Source organism: Marmota monax, unplaced genomic scaffold (assembly GCF_021218885.2).
Source record: "Marmota monax isolate L192 unplaced genomic scaffold, Marmota_monax_Labrador192_F-V1.1 WCK01_AAM20220418_F8-fsc00028, whole genome shotgun sequence".
In the NCBI taxonomy this organism is placed as follows: Eukaryota; Metazoa; Chordata; class Mammalia; order Rodentia; family Sciuridae; genus Marmota; species Marmota monax.
In genome coordinates, this window is record NW_026694779.1 from 7,701,213 (window position 1) to 7,708,985 (window position 7,773).

The 7,773-nt window shown below is 40.4% G+C and overlaps 1 pseudogene; it reads right to left on the reverse strand.

The window, feature by feature from the left end:
- Window positions 1-7,036: 7,036 nt before the first annotated feature.
- LOC124079885 (U6 spliceosomal RNA) lies at window positions 7,037-7,134 on the reverse strand (annotated as a pseudogene).
- Window positions 7,135-7,773: the final 639 nt, after the last annotated feature.

A 7,773-nucleotide genomic window follows, 5' to 3' on the forward strand; every position in this document is an offset into this window, starting at 1 on the left:
GACAATGTCGCTATTTGATTTTATTCGACCCCTAAAGAAATCTTTAATAATGGAATGAAGAGACAGACCGAGAAAAGTGAAACAGAAGTGCACCTCCCCTCAACTTCTAGAAGGATGCTCTAATTGCTCCCAGGTTGTCTGGGGCAGTCAGCAAGTGGAGAGGTTGTGTGCAAAACCACCTGCCCTCCCGCCCTTTCTGAGCCTGAGCCACTGCGTTTTAGCGCCAGCTGGTGGCTGCGGGGTGCACTGCAGGGTCTTCTCTGGGCCTCAGGAGGCAGGACCAGCATTCTGACGCCCCGCAGGTTATCCTGCAGCTCTGGAGGTTTTCATCCGCTGCCAAGTCAAGTTCAAAGCTTTCAAAATAAACGCATGGATGCAAAATACCCTCTGCATTGACAAGGCCTAAGCAGGTGGTCTGTTGTGCTAATGTGCTTATGTGCTAGGGAAGACAGATTCAGGGCGTCCAAGGAAAATGTTATTAATAATACTGGATTCTTCATGCTGCTCCAAAGTAAAAAATATGCTATGGAACAGAGGCAATGGAATAAACCTTTTAGATTTTATTTTTAAATAAAAGAGCTCATCATTATTTTAATGGATGCATGTAGGAGAAGATAAAGGCATTTAGGGAGATAGATTTTTAAAATAAATAAATCATATAACTATAAATAATATAACTACAGTCTGAAGGATGTAAGTACTTAGAAGTCCAGATGTAGAGGTGAAAATACAGCCGAGCATGGTGGCACACCTGAGCAATTCAGCCAGACCCTCTCTCAATATAACATTTAAAAAGAAACTGATGTAGCTTAGTGGTAGAGAGATTTGCCTAGCATGCCTGAGACCCTAATATGGGTTCAATCCCCATTACTGCATGAGGAGGGAGAGGAGGAGGACAAACGCTTAAGGCCAACCTCAGCAACTTAGCAAGGCCCTGAGCAACTTAGACCCTGTCTTAAAATCAGAAATAAAAAGGGTTGGGTATATAGCTTAGTAGTCAAGTGTCTCTGGATTCAATCCCCAGTGCCAAAATATAAATAAATAAATAAAGTAAGTAAGTAGTGATAGTAATAATAAAAATGATAACAGAAAACAGTAGACAAGAATTTATCTTGTGGGGGGGGGGCTGGGATTGTGGATCAGTGGTACAGCCTAGCACATGTGAGGCACTGGGTTCACATCTCAGCACCACATAAAAATAAATAAATAAATAATAAAGGGCTGGGGATGTGGCTCAAGCGGTATCGAGCTTGCCTGGCATGTGTGTGACCCGGGTTCGATCCTCAGCACCACATACACACAAAGATGTTGTGTCCGCCAAAAACTAAAAAAAATAAATATTAAAAAATTCTCTAAAAAAATAAATAAAGGTATTGTGTCCATCTATGACTAAAAAAATCGTATTTAAAAAAAATTTACTTTTGTGTCAGGTATTGTGCCAATTGCTTTATACAGACCATGTCATAGATTTTTTTTTTTAAAGTTTTGAATCCAGAGCTTCATGCATACTAGGCAAGTGCTTTGCCACCAAGTCATATCCTAGCTTCTTATCTTTCCTGTGTGATGGATATCTTGAATATTCCTGTTAAAATAACCAGAGAGAAATTCTCCAAAGAATAAGGATGGCGGGGGGCGGGGAGGAGCATAGTATTGCAATTGCAAGAATATGCATGATGTTGCAAACTACGGGCATATTTAAAGATCGAGGCAAGGGAAATGGTTTAAAGACAAAAATGAGGAGGATTACATCAGATAGTTGAAACAATAATCTGTAGTCACAATCATTAACAGTGTCTTCAGCCCAAGGTTCAACAGACAGTTGCTAGTTAGATGTCCTTGTGGTTGTTCTTGTGGTACTGGGGATCAAACCACTGAGCTACTTCCCCAGCCTTTCTTATTTTGAGACAGAGTGTTTCTAAATTGTCAGGCTGGCCTCAAGCTTGCCATCCTCCTGCCTCAGCCTTCCCATTAGCTGTGATTACAGGTGTGGACTGCTGTATCCAGTTCTTGAAGTACTTTTTGTGTAAGGTCGTGGTGGTCTTTTTGGGCTTTTGTGGCAGAATCTTTTGTGATCCTTGCTATTAGGCAATAATACTTAAGAACCCTTTCTTTATAACTTTCAAATTTATTTGCTGTTTCTTTTATTTATTTATTAACTTATCAGGAAAGGGTTGACACAAGTGACTTTATTTTTTATTCTGATAACTTTCTTTCTTTCTTTTTGGTATTGGGTATTGAACCAGAGGTGCTTTACCATGGAGCCACATCCTCTAGACCTTGATTTTTTTTTTTTTTTTTTTTGAGATAGGGCCTTGCTAAGTTGCTGAGGGCCTCACTAAATTGCTGAAACTGGCCTTGAACTTATGATCTGCCTGCCTCAGCTTCCTGAGTTTCTGGGACTACAGGTGTGCACAACCATGCCCAGTTATTCTGACAACTTTCCATTCCTCCATTCATGCTCCTCTTCTTTCTCCTCCTCCTCCTCCTCCTCCTATTTCTCCTCCTCATCCTTCTTTTCACTGGAAATTGAACCCAGAGCCTTCAGCATGTGATGCCTCAGCACTGAGCTACATGGCCCGTCAACTTTTACCTTCTTTACAGACTTAAAAAACAGGCCTTGCGAAGGTGGGTAACTTGCCTAAGATTGTATAGTTTCTGCACGTTTTCTCACATATTTACAGACATACATTGTATATTATTCTGGGTTCTCTAGAGGAACAGAACCGGTAAAACATGTATAAGAGGAGATTTATTAGTTGGCTTACACAGCCAGCGGCCAGCTAGTCTCCCAGTGGTCACCTGCTGGTTAGAGAGCTGGAGAAACCAGTAGCTGCTCAGTCCAAACAGCTGGGAGCCTCAGAACAAGAGAGACCAATGATGCAGCCCCAATTCAAGGCTGAGAGATGGGAAGCCCCCTGGAGAATCACCATGGCAAACACACATTCAAAGGCTGAAGACCTGAGTCTGATGTCCGAGGACGATGACAGCCACAAAACACACCCCCACTCAGCCCAGCACCCTAGCAACCTTCTCCCTTACTTTACTCTTGTTCCATCCAGGCTCACTGGGTGGCACTGCCCACATTCAGGGCAGGTCTTGCCCCTGCTCCTTTTGCAGACCCACAGACCAATGGTCCCTTCCCAGACACACAACTAGAAGGGCTTTGTTTTGTTTTTATCAATTTTCTAGGCGTGTCTCAATCCAGTCAAGCTGACAACCAAGATTATATATGAATGTATGTATATGAGTACATATGTATATACTTTTTTAATTTTTGGTACCAGGGATTGAACCCAGGGGTGCTTAAACCACTGAACCACATCCCCAGACCTTTTTATTTTTATTTTGAGATAGGGTTTTGCTAATTTGTTCAGGGCCTCGTTAAGTTGCTGAGGCTGGCTTTGAATTCATGATCTGCTTGCCTCAGTCTTCCAAGTCACTGGAGTTACAGGCATGGGCCACCATGCCCAGCTATGCTTTGTTTTTTTAGTGTTGGAAATAAGCACAGAGCCAGATAATCATGCATGCTAAGCAAGTGTTCTACCACTGAGCCACAACCATGGCCCCCAGCATATACTTTCTATGAATGAGATTTTCTAAAGTGAGATTAAGTGTTACAATATAATTTGCTTTTTTGCATTAAACATAGCATTGGCAGCTTTATATCAAGATTTATGGTTCTTTATATCAAGATTTATGATTCTGAGCTGGGCATAGTGGCATACATCTGTGATCCCAGCTACTCAGATGTCTGAGGTAGGAGGATTGCAAATTCAAGTCCAATCTGGGCAGTGTAGACCTTGTCTCAAAATAAAATAAAATAAAAAAGGCTGGGAAGATAGCTCAGAGATAGTACATTTGACTAGCATGTGTGAGGCCCTGGGTTCAGTCCCCAGTATTGAAAAAATATTCTATGATTCTGTCCTGTATCACTGAACAAACAGTCTCTCCATATCTTTCATCAACATGAGAGTTAATCTATGTATGTCAATTACCTGGCTGGCACATAATAGGTGCTCAAGAAATTACAATGATTAAAGTCACAATGAGCTCTTACTAGTTAATGGGCAGGTGGATCAACATTGAAGGGGGTGTTTTTGTTGTTGCTCTTGGTTTGTTTTAATTAAATATGATTGTCTAATGCAGCTAAAACCTACTGCATGGATACCTCCTGCCAGTTCTCTCTGGGTGTTTTGCTTTGAGGGTTTGGCTGTTATGGGCTCAAAGAAAAAAGAGAAAAAAATAGACAGCTGGGAATGAATGTTTAAGGAGCTGCCTAATGAGGCTCAGAGATGCAAACAGAAAATGGAAAACAAGTGAAACTCCCAAGAATAAATCTGACAACAGGAGATCAAGTCTGAAGGCCTTTGCTGAATCCATAAATCCCATGAGATCACTCCCTGTGACTAGATGAGGTCTGTTAAGAGCCCATTTGCCTAATAAGACTTTAATGAGAAGCTCTCTAACAGAGCTCAATTACCAACCTGGAATAATAGGGACATGCTGATTTTTTTCAGATTTTTTTTTGGTGCATTATATAGTTGTACATAATCAGACATGCATGGAATTTAACTTATTCCATCAGTCCATAGTACCCACCCTTCTTTTCTCTACTGGTCTACCTTCCACTCATTTGTATATTTTAATTGGTGTTTTATAGATAGATAAAGGGAGAATTCACTGTGGTACATTTAGACATGCACACAGTATAATTTTGTCAAATTCACCCTGCATTTCTTCCTCTCTCCCATTCCTTCCCCTCCTCTTCAATCTCCTTCTTCTGTTCTGCTGATCTTCCCTCTTAGGATATCCCAGCCACCTTTTCCCCACTTTCTTTGCTTCAGCTTCCACATAAGAGAAAGAACATTTGACCCTTAACTTTCTGAGTCTGGCTTATTTCGCTTATCATGATGTTCTCCAGTTCCATCCATTTTCCTGCAAATGCCCTAATTTTGTTCTTCTTTATGCCTGAGTTAAAACTCCATTGTGTATATACACCACATTTTCTTAACCCATTCATTTATTGATGGGAACCTGGGCTGGTTCTGTATCTTGGCTATTGTGTGTTGTGCTATTGTAAACATTGAAACATTAATGTGTCTGAATCACTATCGTACGCTGATTTAAATCTTTTGGATATATACAGAGGAGTGGGATAGCTGGGTCATATGGTGGTTCCATTCCTAGTTTTTAGAGGAATCCCATGCTGCTTTCCAGAGTTGGACTAATTTACAGTCCCACCAACAAAATATGTGGGTACATCCCCCCCACCACATCCTCACCAGCATTCATTATTATTTGTGTTCTTCATAATTACCATTCTGACTAGAGCAAGATAAAATCTCAGTGTAGTTTTGATTTGCATTTTCCGGATGGCTAGAGATGTGAAACATTTTTTCCATATGTTTGTTGGCCTTTTTTTTTTTTTTTCTATTTAGTTCTTTTGCCCTATTATTGATTGGGTTATCTGTTGCTCATTTTGTTTTGTTTTCTTTGCATATTCTGGATGTTAATCCTCTGTCAGAAAAGTCGCTGGTCAAGATCTTTTCCCATTGTGTAGTGCCTCTCTTCATGCTCACATTCTTTCCTTTGCTGTATAGAAGATTTTTATTTTGTTTTATTGTTTAGTTTGGTTTGGTTTTGCTTTTGGTACTAGGTATTGAATCCAGAGATGCTCTTCTACTGAGCCACATCCTCAGCCCTTTTTATTTTTTGTTTTGAGACAGGATCTTACTAAGTTGCTTAGGGCTTTGCTAAGTTGCTGAGGCTGGCCTTGAATTTTCAATCCTCCTTCCTAAGTCTTCCAAGTCACAGGAATTCCAGGTGTGTGCCGTCTTGTGTAGCTATGTGCAGCTATGTGCAGAAGCTTCTTGATTTGATGCTGTCCTACTTATTGATTTTTGGTTTTACTTCTTACACCTTAGAGGTCTTGTTAAGGAAGTCAGTGCCTGCACCAGTATGATGGAGTATTGACCCTGTGTTTTCTTCTGACATTCTAATTTTTTGTTAAGTCACTAGAGTACTACTGCTTAATCAATTACTGAATTGCTGTTTGCCCCAATAGCAAAGACTGCAAATTGAAAACACTGGTTTTTTTTTTTTTATGTTTCGACTGAGGCTCCCTGCATTAACATGAACAAGGATTCTACATGATTCCATGTAGAAAATAGATTTAACATCTTCTGCTAATTTCTTCTTGGTTCTGCTGAAACTAAACATCAAACTTAGAATCCTTCAAAATGGTAGTTTCATTCAACAAACATTTATTGAGCATTGACTATGTGCCCAGTCCTGTCCTAGGCACGTGGGATATGAGAGAAGAAATAAAAAAGAAAAATGAGGAAAAACTTTTGGAGTTTCTATTCCCATGGTCTGAACTTCAAATATGCCAGGAAAACTACAGTTCCTTCCTGATGATCTTTTTTCAACAAACACAACCTTTCTGTGGCATACATAGTAATTTAATGAAAGTAATCATTTCTCATGCCTATTTAATCAGTACGCATTGCCTCATGATTCCTGAGTTTGTAGCAAATTTATGTCTTTATTTCTAATATTGAATTAGAACCAGCTCTCAGCTCTCCATATCAGGATTAGATGGGAGTCTGGTATCCATCTCCGAGGGTTCTCTCTCTACCTTGGTATGACAGGAATCCAGAGAGGACATTAGAATTCAGGAAGGAGATCTGCTCGGCTTCTAACAGGACGGGTTCTGATTTCTTAGCTCAGGTTTTTCCAGAGCTCCTGTGTTCCAAATGACTACTTGATATTTTCCCCAGGAACCAGTCACATACTACAGGTGTGATCCACAAATAATTAACCCTCAGCATGGCACTGGTACCAACCAATCAGGAAACAAGCCAGCCCTAGTGCAAAGACAAATTACAGGCCTGGTCTGTCTCTCTCTCTCTCTCTCTCTCTCTCTCTCTCTCTCTCTCTCTCTCTCTCTCTCTCTCCAATAGTGGGGATTGAGCCCAGGGATACTTTACCACTGAGCACTGAGCTACATGCCCAGTGCTTTTTATTTTGCTTATTTTTTAATACCAATGACTTCTTAAAAATTTGGGCACAGAGACCATGCTAATCTTCTCTGGATCATTCCAATTTTAGTATATGTGCTCCTGAAGTAAGCACTTATTTTTAAGACAGAATCTTGCTAAGATGCTGAGGGTCTCACTAAGTTTCAGAGGCTGGCTTTGAACTTGTCGTTTTCCTGCCTCAGTTGCTAGGATTACAGGCATGCACCACCATACCCAGCTAAGCCCCAGGTCTTGATGCAACAGTGTCAGTGTCACATTATATAAAGAGCAGGTGGCAAGGGGTATATATTCATATGGTCCTTTTAGGGAAATACAAAGTGCCACAGATTGAATTTAGACCAGCTAGATTCAATAATTTTTTAAAAAATATTTTTTAGTTCTAAATGGATCTTTTATTTTATTTATCTATTTATATGTGATGGTGAGGATCGAAACCAGGGCCTCACACATGCTAGGCAAGTGCTCTACCACTGAGCCACAACTCCAGCCCCTAGATCCAATAATTAAGGAGAACCAAAAACATTGTAGAGAAAGAATAAAATGTTCAACAACTGACCCAGGGAATAGGAAAAAAACTTCAGGGGAAACAGTCTCTCCTCTCTCCCACCTCAGTATTAAGAATTGAACCCAGGACCTTGGACTTGTTAGGCAAGCACTCTGTGATTGAGCTATATTCCCACCTCTTTTTATTTTATTTTGAGACAGGGGCTAGGTTGCCCAGGCTGGCCTTGAA